Raw genomic sequence first — 15854 nt, 5'->3', positions numbered from 1 at the left:
CATAGTCTGGATTTATTCTCTTTCTTGCTTATGTGTTAGGCACTTGACATGTTAGTATATAATAGCATGTATAAGATCATATGAATGAAGACACAAAGTAGACACATTAATGCATGAAGACACAGTGCAAACACGAGGTAGACATGAATGCATGAAGACACGAAGCAAACACATTGATGCATGAAGACACAGTGTAGACACATAGTATACATGTTAGAACCTTGCTTACAAATTGAAATAAGAAAAGGATAAGGAAATGTTTTACCATTTTGATCATGAATATCGTGCTCCTTTCCCCCATCTTGAAATAAAAAGTTAGATTGAAGATGCATATTTTCTATAGCTCGTACTATAATAAGGTGTATAATTCCATAGTAGATGGTAGATTTACTGTGGCTCTAAGTTTGGACATGCTCAGCTTGGGGCTCCCTCAGACCTTAGTCCATATTGGGATTCATTTTTCCCTAGCGCGACCAATTTACTCCTCCCCCTGTGCACACTTCCTACCAACTAGGAACATGTTTAATTTAATTATGGATGGAAGGTTTACTACGGCTCTAAGTTTGGACACGCTCAACTTGGGACTCCCTCAGATCTTAAAATCTATATTGGGATTCTTTTTGCCCCAATGCGACCAATTTACTCCTCACCCTATGCACACTCCCTATCCATTATGTAATAAGTCATAAATATTTTGAATAATGTTCCCCTTGTGAGACATTTCTTTATAATTCCAAATTCATTTGTCATAGACCTTCAAAATTTAATTTTATGCACAAGAAATTTTTCTTCCAATCATACCCACCATTATCATCATTTGTGAATCAAGAAATATAAATAGTATTAATCTATCACAAATATATATTTCACCAATATTCTATCGCCATTGATACCAATATTCTATATGCATAATGTGATCAATACTAACATCAAATATGCACCATTCCACATCATATTCCTTATTAAATATATTTAACAATGTATTTAACTACTTTATTTACCATACAATAATAATATTAATACACCTCATACTCCTTTATAACATAGATGATATGTATGACCAAATTCCCTTTTTGCTATTTATGTTAGTTTTTTTTTTTTAATTATTATCAATAATTTAAATAATAAAAAATAAGAATATACTTACCTTTTTGTGACCAGAATTCCATAGTGTATTTACCTATATTATTTTCCAAGTAGGTTATTTCTTATTCAATATTTAATTGCTGCCTAAAAATCTCATGTCTCCCTTTTTATAAAAGTTGTAGATTTATCATTTCTTAACCCTTTTTAATCCTCTTATTAACATATTGCTACCCATGTAGGATGAATTCCTTAATTCATGTCTTGAAGGACTTTGGCTTTAATATCCATCTTCCTTATATATTGGCATGTAATTAATTATTGTTTTTTTTTTTTTACTTTTTCTTACTCTTTCTACTATGGTTGTTCCCGAATAGTTTTTTCATTGTATAGTTGCCCAAATGGTTCCACTCTATTGTCCAGGAAAACTGGATTAGTACCATTCAAAATTCACTACCCTAATTTGGGTTGTTTTCTCCTTGTAATAAAAAAATTTGAATCAGTTCATTTTTATTAGTGTTGTCAAAACAAATGGAACAAACTCATTCCTAGATGTCTAACTTAAAATCTGCACAACACTCCCACATCAAGAAATTTGGATTCTCTTGGTCCCCTATGAAATATATATATACCACCTGAATAAAAATTTGGAATATTTTGCTCACCCAGTCTTTGTATGTTGTCCGCTGATATTAGTAGTTGGCCAAGCTTTATTTCCTGAACACATGTATCTCATGTTCTTCACTTGGTATGTTAAATCTAATCATTAATATTGACTGGTTTTTTTTAAAGTTGTGTTTGAAATGTTATACTTAATTTAAGATGACCCTAACAATGTTGTAAGTTAGTGATAAAAAATAGGAGGTGGTGATTTGAATTGTTAAGGGACAGGTCATATTTAAGAGATTATTCAATCTTTTGCTCTGTAGAATATCTTATAAATTCATTTCCTTTGCAGGTATGGTAATAGGATCAAGTACTTACATTAGATGTTCAACATTTCCATAGAGGCCATCAAATCTTTTGTTAAGAATCTTGTTTCATAAGCCTTTAATGGCTTTTATTTTCAGCATTTTTATTTTTGGTTTTGTGAACTGTAGACTAAACAAACTAGCATACAAGTATATGATTTCGGATCTATGAGATTATATATCTCTATCTTATGTATCGAAAAGCATAGCTTTATTAGATATGGTTTAGAGAGCTATTTAAAAGAGTGGAGAACATCTTGGATACATTGCAACACATTTTTTTCTTGTTAGAAGTAGTAGGAGCTTAGTTAGAATCCTTGTAGGAGACCTAAGTAGGGCCTTGAATTTTCTATTATCTTTGATTTGGACATCCCATTTTACTTCCAATTCAAATACATTTTTCTTAATCACTCTTGCAAGTTATTTTTTGAAATTTTTTGGTGTGACCCTCTGCCCAATATGCTTTCACTTTGCCTTCATATCCAATTTCAGATAATTGTTTAAATTTTGAAGAAGGAACCAAAAAATATGATGAATGGTTGGCTATGTTGGATAGTTTGACTTAGAATTTGTGTGATGGAGAAAATGACTGATGTTTTATGGTTGTCGCTGCATGACTATCATGTTGTGTGAGACATTAATACAATTTTTTGAATCTATTATGTTCTTTTTATTTGGTATAGGTTGAATTTGTATGAACCCAAATTTGTAGGATGGCAGGATTATGCTCTGATACTATTTGTAATGACCCGTTTCAGGGCCATCAGATTTTAAATCATAACTATGCATATATTTTATGTTTTTTCTTTCTTGATACCTCTTACCAACATTTTAATTCCCTTTTTATATATTTCAATGGTAAGAGTTGTGTCTTTTTATAATATAATAGTTATATTAATAATATGAGTATATTAACATATATTATATTAACAATTATACATAACATATATTATATGCATAGTGATATCATTCTTAATAGTATTAGTGATATAAATATTATTTATTTATATCATAATATGGGTGTGTGTGTGTGTGTGTGTGTGTGTGTGTGTGTGTGTGTGTGTGTGTGTGTGTGTGTCTATTTATAATTAATATTCAATAGTATATTATTTAATATCTAATTACTATATATATAATTATATAGTAGTATTTATATTATTATGATCTATAATAATTTATATTTTCATATTAATAATATTATATTATTCATATATATTATTTATTTTATGTATCTTAATAATTTTTAAATATTATTTTAGTGGGGTTATCACAGGTTCTACTATGATCCCAAGTGGAAGCATTTAGGGAGTCAATGGTACAGACCAACAATTTAGCATATAGGACACAAGAACAATTAAACATGAGTAATGCACGCATTACTTGGTACCAAAATCAAATGAATATGGTGAAACATGAGAGGGAGTCAATGAAAATGCTAGCGAATAGATATGAAAGAGAGCGCAATATTAAGCAGAGGACAACAAATGTTCCAAGGGTAGAAAGACTACGAGTAGAGATGAAAGATGTTATGGAGCAGTCTGTCAAAGTTGCGCGAGAGGTAGCATATTATATGGGGTTATATCATCAGGTAGTCCCTTTAGAGAAAAGGAGAGGAGTTGTATATTCAGAGAACCAGTTCATGGAGCAGATAAACACTCCCTTGAGGCATGGGAACATTCCTATTTAGATGGATACAATCTAGGCAGGCACAAGGATGACCCCAAGGGTGTCATCACCTAGGATTGCGCAAGAGTGAATGCCCCTTACTAGAAACCCAAATGCCCCACCTCCATGACGGGGTACTCAATGAGCATGTGTTTTATTTGTTTGCGATGTGTTTTGTCATGTTTATTATGTTGTGTGAAGTGGTTGGTAAAAAATGTTCATGTGTTGTCATTTTGATGGTTTATAAATTGTGCCCTGGGACTAAGTAAAAATGTGCAATGAGTTTTGATTGGCTATACATTGTCTCAAATGTCTATCTTAGATGAAAAATGTTGTATTGTTGTTTCAAAAAGCTCTTTGGAGAATATTAACTTGGAGCCTCACCAATGTTTTCATATAAACCCAGTCGAGGTATGCAAACCTGTCTTAAAGGATCCATAATTATACACGGATACTACATAAATATGAAAACATGGGATCATCGAGAAGAAAATATTTGTAAATACCTAAATGAGAGAAATGAAGATATCACTCAATGTTTTGGTTTTTAGAATATATGTATGTTTTTGGATTTTATAAATGTTTTCAATTGTTTAGATTTTTTTTTCATTTGCTTTCTAATGTTTTTGGTATTTTTGGAACCTTTTTTTTGGAGGATTTTGACTTTTTGATGCTATTTGAATGTTTTTCAAAAGTTTTGCTGAATTATGGCTATTTAGAAATAAGTTAAGACCAAAATAGCATAGGCGTGTGGGCTGCAAAATTATTTGAAGACCCAAAAAGGGTGCTTGCACCTAGAAAAAGATGTTTGAGCCGAAAAAGGCACTTAATGGGCCTGAAAAAGGTGCTAAGGGGCCAAAAGGGTGAGTTGGATCCCAAAAAGGATGATTTGGCCTTGAAAAAGGCACTAAGGGGCCAAAAAGGTGAGTTGGCCTTGAAAAATGCATTAAGGAGCCCTGATAGGCACTTGGTGCCTAAAAAGGCACTAGAGTGGTCTAAAATGGTGTTAGATATATTTAGGAGAGCATTGATATATTAGTTTGAAGAGCATTGATCAGTCATGGTCTCTGCAACATAAATAAGTCTGGAAATCCATCTTTATTTACATTACTTGAGGCAAAAGGTGTGATAAGGACCATAGTTCCCTCCTTACTGCTATCTACATCACGCCAAATTTTTCCAAGCATAGAATTATGTTTCAAGACATAACGACATTACTTCTTAATCCCTCAGTCTATAGGGCGCTATTGACATCTTTGTTGAGAGATACTATGACAAGGCTTCATGAGATGTGATAAAAATGAAGCATAAAGCCTTATAAGACATCATTGATATATTTGTTGCAAATACCACAATATTCACAAAATATTTAAATAGTTTCAATATAGGGCCTCACCATTGATTTCATATAAAACCATTCAAGGTACTCAAACATGTCCCGAAGGAGTAGTAATTATAGGCGGACACCATCTTGACATGAAACCAATAGATCATCAGACTAAAAGATATAAAAATAATTTACGCAAAATTAGGCAACATGTTTGTGATATGTTTTTCATTGTTTGCTAGTTTTTTTTTACTTTTTTGCAGGGGGGGGGGGTTGAATTTTTGGATTTTTGGATATTTGTGAATTTTAACTAGATGGATATCGTAAGAAAACTATTGGGAAACTCATTAAACCAGAGTCAGCATAAACCAAGAATCTTTGAAAACGGAATATAAAATTTTAGCCAGATGGATTTTGAAGAAAAGAAAATTCCAATTGTCCCAAAATTGATAATTCCTTATAAAGACTAGAAGGTTTAGGGATTAGGATAGTGATAGTGTTAGTAGAGTGATCTGATTTTGGAACACCTTGGAAAAATGTGGGGATGAGTGACTAAGGTGAGGAGAGATGTGATGGGAGGTGGGTTGGTGGTTCACTAATAGATAATAAAAAGGCCAAGTACACATGTTTCCTATTGCTAGCTTACCACCAAGGTACCATATCCAAGGCACTTGAATTGCCAAGTTTTCACCATTGGATGTTTATTTTTCTCTTTTATTTTCTTTTGCCTTTTTGGATATTTTGAAAGGTGGGATCATTCAATGTTTCACCCTCAAGGGTTGATAACTGATAAGCTCCAAAGCCAAAGGATGTTGTGACAACATATGGGCCAATCCATGTGGGCTCAAACTTGCCCTTCTTTTCTCAATCTGCTTAAACTTTCATGTTTTCCTTGAGGACTATGTCACCTTTCTAAAATTGTCAGGGATGAACCTTCTTATTGAGGTTGTCCTTTAGGTGATTTTGATAGACCACGAGATGGTCATAGGAATGTTTCCTTTTTTCATCAAGTAGATCTAGCTAGGTGAGTCTAGCTATTCTATAGTCCTCATCTAATATTTGTCCTCACAAAGAAATGTGGAAGGATGAGGGTTCAACCTCAATGGGTAATACTGCTTTGGCACCATAGACCAGGGAGTATGGAGTTGTGCCTATGGTTGTACATAATGAAGTGTGGTAGGCCCATAGGGTAGCGTTGATTTACAAATTCCAATCACTATTAGAATCATTGACAACTTTCTTTAGGATTTTTAGTCGGATTTTATTTATTGCCTTAGCCTGGTTGTTACCTTATGGGAAGTAGGAGTTGGAAAAATCATGATGAATATGGAGGTAGGTGTACAACTCTTCCATATTGAGGTTTTCAAAGTTACCTCCATGGTCAATAAAAATGGTATTGGGGATGCCAAAACAACATATGGTATGATAGAGGATAGGCTTTAAAACTTAAACTCCCATGGCAATGATAAGTGGGACTGCTTCTACCCACTTAGTGAAATCATTAGTTGTGGTGATTATTCACTTGTGTCCTTTTGAAGAGAGAGGTGCTATAATACCAACAAAGTAAAACCCCCAACATGAAAATGGTCATGGTGGTGCAATAGGTTGAAGATTTTGAGTTGGGGATCAGATCAAATTTGAATGTTACTAACAAGGTAGACATTTTTAACAAAGTAACAAGCATCATGCTCTAGAGTAGGCCAATAATATCCAACCCTAAGTATTTTCTTATCTAGGACTATATCGCTCGTATGAACACTAAAAAGTTTGGCATGTACCTCTTTAAGTGTCACTACAACCTCATTTTGGTCTAAATACTAAGAGGGAGCTTTATGATAATCATAGAGATATAGGGTGTTAGCTATGATAGGGTAGTGGGATGCTCTATGAATAAGCTTCTAGCATTGGGTTCTTGTGAGATGTGGAAATATGATACCATTTAGTAAGTAAGCATGAATTTTATAGTACCATGGGGCTTGGGGACCAACCAAGATGCATACCTATGTCGATACATCATTCTCATATGCGTGCTTGTATAGCTTCTCAACTAAGAATTCATATTGTGTAGCCTTCTTAGGGATCTCCAAAAGTGAAACAATAGTAGCCATGGCATCTGTAGCCTTGCTTTGCAATCAAGGCAATTGTGTGAATTGGATCTAAGTAAAGTGTTGTTTCAACTGATCTACAAATTCTTTGTAAGGATGAAGCTTATCATCCTTAGTCTAATATTGACTTGCTTGATTATTAGTTGTGAATCTCCAAAGACTTGTATTTCTATGATGTTCCACTCAATTACTATTTTGAGCCTTGCAATAAGAGCTTCACACTCTAAGATGTTATTGGTGCATTGGAACTGGAGTTTGAAAGACTTAGGAATGTAGACACCTTAAGGGGTGACCAAGTGTATTTTGGCTCTGGAACCATGGGATGTTTAAGATCCATCAATGTATGATTTCTAGGATAATTTTTCCTCTATCAGATAGAGGTTTTCATCTAGGAACTGCATAATGAGAGGGTGATCAACAACCAAGTGTGCATTGGCCAAATGATCTGCTATAGCTTGACCTTCAATAGCTTTCTTTTCAACATATTGGATGTTGAACTCAATGAGGAGCATAACCCATTTGGCTAGTTGCCCTGTGAGTACTATGCATGATAATATATATTTCAATGGATCAATATTAGATATTATTTACACAGTGTGACTCAGCATGTAATGACAAAACTTTTGAGTGGCAAAAACCATAGCTAAGAAAGCTTTTTCCATGGGTGTGTAATTGAGCTCATACCCAACTAGAGTATGACCAATGTAGTCTTTTCCTTCATTGTTAAGTTGTGCTAGAAGAGCACCTAGTATTGTTAGGTTAGTTGTGATGTATAATATGAGTGGTCTCCCTATAACTGGAGTAACCAATATAGGTGGATTTACTAAGTATTTCTTGATCAATTCAAAGCTATGCTGGCAAATAGGATCCCACTTGAAATTTTGGTCCTTTTTTAGTAGGTGTATAAATGGTTGACACTTAACTGCTAGCTATGAGATAAATCATCTAACTAATTGCAGCTTTCCTTGGAAAGAAGGAAGTTGTCTGATTGTCTTGGGAGGAGACATATCCATGATGGCCTTGACCTTTTTAGGGTTAATCTCAATTCCATGCCTTGATATAATGAATCATAGGAGCTTTCTAGATGTGACACTAAAGACACATTTCTTGGGGTTGAGCATGAGACAATACTTAGCTAGCCGATAAAACACTTCCTCAAGGTGAGATAAGTGATTAAGTGCATTAAGAGACTTGACTAAAATGTCATCCACATAACCCTTAAGAGTTTTATGGATGAGATCATGTAAGATGACTATCATGGCTTGCTAATAGGTTGCATCAATATTATTTAGCCCAAATGGCATCATGTTATAACAAAAGGTTTCCCAAGGGGTGGTAAATGTCATCATATGTTGGTCTATCTCTGCTATCTGGATCTGATTGTACCCAGAGAAACCATTTTATAAGAGATAAAAGCTCATGGCCTATGGTGAGATTGACAATCATGTCTATATTTGGTAATGGGAAATCATCCATTGGACAAACTTTGTTGAGGTATATGAAGTCTATGCAAATCTTAATATCACTAGAAGGCTTTGTGATAGGTACCATGTTAGAAACCCAATCTAAAAAGTCAATGGGGTGAATGATCTTCACATCTAGCAATTTTTCTAACTCTACTTGTGTACAACCAACTTAGGATCTAGTCCTGGCATGTCTTGGTAGGACCATGTAAAGTGACCAATATCCTCATGAAGAACCTTGATGAGAAGTTATTCTTGTTCAAGCAATAAAGATGTTGCAATGTGTATGATCCTCGGTGTCTCTGTTAGATTGATATTGACTGGTCTTGTTTCTTCTATTAGGATTGATGAAATTGTAGGCCTATGATCCTATGGGGGAAGGATGCAATTTCCATCCTCAGGTGTGTCAGAAATATTTTCACCATTGGATACATCCTTTATTTTTACTTCATTTTTTTAATGAATTGATGGTGCTTTAGAAGATTTTTTACTAGGGGATACCTTTACTTTTCTTTTTTTCTTTTTGTTTTCTTTTCTTTGTTCACTTTTGTGTCTGGAGATTTCATCCTCCCTAAATTAACCTTTTGGATCTAACTTGTAGACACACACTGATTATGGAGGTTGTTTCTTGTATGGCATTTTAGCTCCCATTAATCTAAGGAGTGCATGCTCCATGGAGAATTCATCAACACAGATAATACTTGGTCCTAACCAATGCGTTCTAGGTGAGTAAGTGGTAAGTCTATAAGATTAATGGATAGTTGGTAGAGCACAGAGGCTCCTTAGATTAATTCATCAAGGAAAATATTTCCATAGGCATTCTTTTCTACTTCCTTAGGAATTCCTTCAACCTCAAGAAGATTGTTTGGATGTTTATGAAGGCATGGTCATCTTTTGTGTTGCCCCCAGTTTCAGGGAGTCTGTAACATGGGCCTTTCTTTTTTTCTTCTTTGTAGGCTTCTATAGGCTATCTAATCCCTAATTCTTCATGACCTAGCCCACCTCCTTGATAATCCCATTTCTCAATAGCAAGGTGATGTTACTATGGGTATTTTTGTTTGAAGTGATCAAGAAGCTCTTCACTTTTTGGAGGTGGATCCTTCTTTGGCCATGTACTAATGTTAGGAGTTGTTTCTTCTACATCAAGGATACCCTTGGTAACAAATATGGTAGGTCCATGTTCTCTGAGCTGAGGGTTTGTATCTAGCTTTGGCCCCTAATACGTTGGGCACCCTCGAGTATGTGGATCAAGTGGTAAAGCACCGACAATAAAAGCATCTGAGAGACTATATTCTCCACAACCTTGGTAGTTGATTTTAACTATGGAAAGAGTGGAGGATAAAATGGTATCTAGATCATGGCAAGTGCTAGAGGAGCTATCCATGGTATTTTCGATCTCAATTCTAGGACGATGGTTGGTGTATGAAGCTTCTACTACATTGCAATAAGAAAAGGGTTCAAGATTAGTGTGGATGGTTATCTAAGTGTCATTATGTGAAAATTTGACACACTAATGATATGTGGATGGAATGGCCTTCATGGAATGAATCCATGGTTGACCAAGGAGGATGTTATATGGTAGGTTAAGATCAACTACATGACAAACTATTTCTTAAGTGGTAGGGCCAAGTCTGAGAGGGAGCAGAATAGTTCCTTCAGTGGTTCATTCCAAATTGTCATATGATTTAATGGTGATGACCTCATTTAGGATATCTACCTTAGTGTATCCTACTTGTTTGATGAATTTCAAAGTACATAGATTCAAGGCCGATCCATTATCTATCATGACCCTTTTGACAACAAAGTTAGAAACCATGATGGCTATGTGAAGTACAAGTATATGATCGGGCTCAATAGCTGGGATGTCTAAAGTTTTGAAAGATAATGCACATGATGTAGAAAGATGACTTACTAGGTTTCAAAATTTGGTGGCATTGATATTCATAGGGACATGTGACTCATGAAGAGAATTGTCAAGGATCTCTTTGTAAGTGGGCTAGTATGTAAGAGATCTGAGATGGATATTTGAGTGGGCATATTCCCAAGGTGTTCCAAGATATTATATTATGGTCTTGATGAAGGTGGTTCTAATGGTAGTGGTCTTGATGAGGTAGGTATAGATAAATCAGCTATATTGAGGTGAGTTCTTCTCATGGTGATTGTACATTGGGTATCTGAGCCTTTGATATTTATTACATTGATAGAAGGCTTGACCTAAGAAATGTATTTGATCAAATTTCTATAGTCTAAGTATGTGGATGTATAGTTCTGTGACTTATCATGATTATTACCTTTTTTTTTTTTACCATTGTTGAGTTTTTTGGTGGTAAAATTATTTGTAGGACCTTTGCTAGTATTTTTGTTGTGTGGGGGAAATGCATCCTGTTATATAATTAACCTTGCATTTAGGGAGGTTTGTGTCCCCATTGCGATTTCCTTTTGATCTATGAGATCCTGGACATAATCTTTGAGTTGCATACACTTGATGGTGAGATGCCTTTTTACATGATGAAGTTTGCAAAACTCATTTTCTCTATACCAAGGTACCCTTGATTCATTGTGATCTAATGATTGCATCTGCAGATCTCATATAAGATTGTCTTTGGCTAATTTCTCAAAAATGGCATCAAGGGGTTTACCCAAAGTGGTGTATACTCAGGGCTATCGTTGGATGTGCAGCTTTTGGCTGGATATAATAGTGATGGCATTGGTTTGATTTTGAGGATTGTGTGCTTGTGTGGTGTGTTGAAAGGGAGGTTGTTGGTATGTGTTTTATTGGTTATTTGGTTTTTGTTATTGTTATTGTTGTTGATGCATTTTCTTATAAGAAGTGTTTAGTATACTAGATGATGCTCCAACTATGTGAACATTTTGAGTGTCTATGGCCCCATTGGTAACTATATTTGTATTCTTGTTCCAATATCATGGTTTTTATTGTATTGGCCTTTGTCTTGGGTGTTTTCTTTATAGATCTTAATAACACCATCTTTGATGAGTCCTTGCTAAAGGCCCATACCATTTTCTTTGATGTCTTTGTATGTTTGGAGACAACTCATGACCATGGGATGTGCAAGACTAGGGTGGGCATTACTGATGAACAGTTTAACAAGGTGATACTCTAGGATGGTACAAGAGATCTATGTTGTAAGAGTTTGTCATCTCTATAAGTAATCTACAAGGCTTTCTCCTCCCTTTTGTTTGGTGTAAACTAGATCAACTACAAATAGCCCAGTTTCAACTAGATGAGCATATTGGGCTACAAAGGCCTCTGACAGTTTAGTGAAAGTTTTGATGGTGCCCTAAGGGATCTAAAAAAATCACTCAAGAGAAGGCCCTCCTAGACTTTTTGGAAAAATATGCATGAGGAAATTTTCATTATAAGCCACTTCCTAGCAGTACATATAAAACTTTTTGACATGTGTGACTGGATCACCTTTCCCTCTAAATTTATCAAATTTTGGGATTTCAAAGTGTTTAGAGAAAGGCGTCATCATTATAGTCTTGTCAAATGGGTATGGACAATCATTTTCAAACTTGAAAGTTTTGGATTCTTTTCCACCCTTAAGTGCCTTGAGAGCATTTTTTATCTCTTCCCATTCAGAGTTTATAGGTGGCATAATTGATGCCCCCTATCTCAATGCGAGGTATGCAGTGGATGTTGTAGGTTGATAGGAAAACCTTGGCTTCCATATGGTGATGGTTAGAATATGGGTTGCATGACTATTGGGATAGACATTATGGGTTGTTGGAATGGAGGTTGGGCATATTGTTGCATCTACTTGGTAGATTGTTAGTATGGGAGTTACGGCTGGGATATATAGGTATGGGATTGATGTCTAGATAAATAACTCTACATAAGTGTCTGGACATATTGTTGGTGTGGTGATTGTGGCTAAAAGGGTGGTAGTGTAGGTAGTACATGGGCCATGCTCTGAGAATGTATACCCTATCCAATATATGTTGGTTGTGCTCCAGCTTGAGAAAGCAACTGAGTGTTAACTAGTGCTAAATAGTTGATGTAGGGAGGGGTGTTTATGGTTGATTTGTTGTGGGATGGTTTGACTACTTCCTAAGGGTGGCATAGAAAAGTAGTTTGTGATGGGTGATAATAAATTGACTAGAGGTGGAAGGGATGGATGTGATTGGAACATAGGTATGGATGTAGTACTAAAGGGAAAACTTGTGGTAGGCCCTTGTGCTTGCCCAAAACTCCAAGGCCCAAGTGGAAATGAAGTAGCGGTACTTTGGCTTATGATAAATGGGTTGATAGTGATGTTGGGTGGGATGGAAGATGAAGTGCTCAACCCTAATGAAGGCATTCTTGTAGTGTATTAGGATGTGGATTGGATGTTTGTGGCACTAGTGAATGGATTAGATGTGGTTTATGGAGGAAGGGAAGATGCAATAGTGCTAGGTAGGAAAGGAAAGTATTGAGAAACTGGATAGGGGTGGTAGAAGCAGGTGCAAATGGTACAATTGCAGTTGTTTGGGATGTGGTGTGGTTTAAGGGTTGAGTGATGATGGGTTGATTGTTTTATTGGATAAGAGCACTAATTTGGGTTGAAGGGATATTTAGATCTATGAGCTTTGTTTGTGTTGATTGATATCTACCACTTGGTAAAAAGAGGGGATCATGAGGGGTAGATGGCCATGTGGGTGGTGGTTTCCATCCAAATAGAGAATGTGCAAGATTTATAATGTCAACAGGTGGTGGTCTCCCAAAATCAAAGGCATCGACATTATCCCTTAGTAAATTTTCCATGATGGTTTTTCTATTTCAATCTATGATGGCATTAACAATGGTTGCATGACTAGGTTGATTCATGAAGGCATCTATGTCTAGTGCAGAACCTGGTTCTTCTGAAACTTGTGGTGGTGGATCATGTGGTGTTGTGGAGACTGTGGGGTATGGTTGTGAATGAGTTGTACTAGTGTTAATACTAGGATCCATGTCCTTCTTCTTTCATTTGTTCTTACCAAAATGTGTGATAGGTGGCATGAAATGATGATGATCCTAAGGATAGATTGCAACGTGTTTATGACAAAGAGGGCAAGTATATATAGGTGAATGATGTTGCTAGATGTTCTTAAGGATACAACTATGATGGAGGTATTTTCTAAGATGAAAAGAGACATATGATAGATGTGTGGAAATAATCCTAGATCTAATGCTATGATATCTAGGAAACCTAAAGATGTGGTGTCAAGGTAAAAGAGAGGATTTTTTACCCTTATGTGTAAGCTTGAGATATGGTGGTGATATCAACCCTAACTGGTGTAGGAGCACCTAGGCATTAGGATATTGAAGATGATCCCAAAGGATATTTTAATAATTAAATATAAATCCATATGTTTGGATGTGTTACTCCATGTAATGGAATAAATTTTAATGCCTAAGGGCAATAAAATTGTGAAGTTGTCATTTAGTTGTCGTTCAAGATCTAGATTGGTCAAAAGGTCAAATTTATATAAAAAACTATGAAAATACTAGAAATCATGTATAAGGTCTTAAATATGTTATTTAGACATGTCTAAGGTGTTTTACACAAATTGTGGAGTCATTTTTTATTAAGTGCCATAAAAGTTGTCAAAATGCATAAAAGTTGTAAAGCATGAAACAAAGCAAAAATGCATTAAAAGTTGCCAAAAGGAAGCTAAAAGGTCATAAGGGTAGTTAACTAGTTTCTAACTACCTAAGTATGTATGAATATGATATATTGGTCTAACCAAATCATATTGGAGAGAATAGAGAAAGGGGAGAACATTTTGGAACAATTAAGTGAGTTTGAATCTCTCATTTTGATTGGTTTTTTTTTGTTAAGTTTCTGTTTCCAGGCCTTGTACAGCCATGTACAGCTTGGAAACCCTATATATTTATAATGGTTAGATAATATAAAAAATTCTCTTTCTTATTATTTTGGTTTGATCAATTTTTATTAACTTTGGAGGAAGTTATGAGGTTTTTGGTGGAAGTTAGTATTTGCAAATTCAAGATTTCTGAGAAAAATCATATTAAAATGCATGGTAAAACCTCATATGGAAGATTTCAGAACTATAATTATATTTATTGGAAATATATTTGAGTTACATTTCATTTCCTTTTGGTTTGGTTCAATTTTATGACGATTTGTGGAATTTATGACATTTTTAATGAAGATTGGTTTTAAACCCTCTTCAATGAAGTTACAAGCAAAGAGTTGTGATGGTATAATGATTTATAGATTGGAAAAATAAATGGATTCCATATTTGGAAACTAGAATCATTAATAATTATTTTGGAATTGGTTTGGTTCCATTTGGTTATGTATTGTGAAAATTATATGATGCCCTAAGCAGATTGGGAAAATGAACTTTTTGCTTAATGACAAAAAATAGGTCTCGATACAGAGATCATAACTTGTAATTTTTTTATTGAATTGGTCTCAAAGTTGGATATGTTTTAAAAGGAATAATTTTGAACAACTCCTCCAAATAGTTTTTCAAGAAACATCCAGAAAAAAAAAAAGTTATGAATAATATACTCTCGAATAGATGGTAGACCATGTGAATGGTGAAGTATTGATTAACTTGTGTTGGAAAGTGTTATGTTTTGACTCATGAGATGTCCAAGAATGAAATTAATTTCATTGATTTTGAAGGTATCAGTAGGTATCCCATTTATTGGTTGATTTATAGGATGCTTTGCATCAAATTGGGATTAGAGCTCAGAAGATTCTAAGTGTGTAGATGGAATCTACACCAAGCAGTGTCGGGTTGTTTTAGATTCTTGGTATGAAGTTTGTGGTTGCATATTGGTGCTGGTTTGATCAACTAAAAATGGATGGATAGGAAGGCCTACCAAAGGATCATGGGATATGATCCAAGGCCAGAGATTGGTCTGTTGTGTGTCACCAACAGATTGGGGAGAGAGGCATGATGGGACTCCCAGTTGAGGAACAGAGGTTGTTGTGATGCGGCATGGATGAGTGGACTATGCAATGGCAGAAGCACCATTAAAGGTGACCAACATAAATCCATTGATGTGCATCATTATTGAAAGAGAAATTAGTATAGTTTTCTATGTAGTGATAATGATTAAGAGGCGAAGACAGTTGCAAATTCTCACCTAAGCATTTCCATGGGACATGGAAAAATTTTAAGCTCGAGAGTATGGTGCAGGAGCACCTAGGCATTAGGATATTGAATATGATCCCAAAGGATATTTTAATAATTTAATGTAAATCCATATGTTTGGAAGTGG

This window comes from Cupressus sempervirens, chromosome 9 (assembly GCF_028749045.1).
Source record: "Cupressus sempervirens isolate cs-2001-9-10 chromosome 9, ASM2874904v1, whole genome shotgun sequence".
Lineage (NCBI taxonomy): Eukaryota > Viridiplantae > Streptophyta > Pinopsida > Cupressales > Cupressaceae > Cupressus > Cupressus sempervirens.
Note: the sequence above shows the minus strand (reverse complement) of the source record.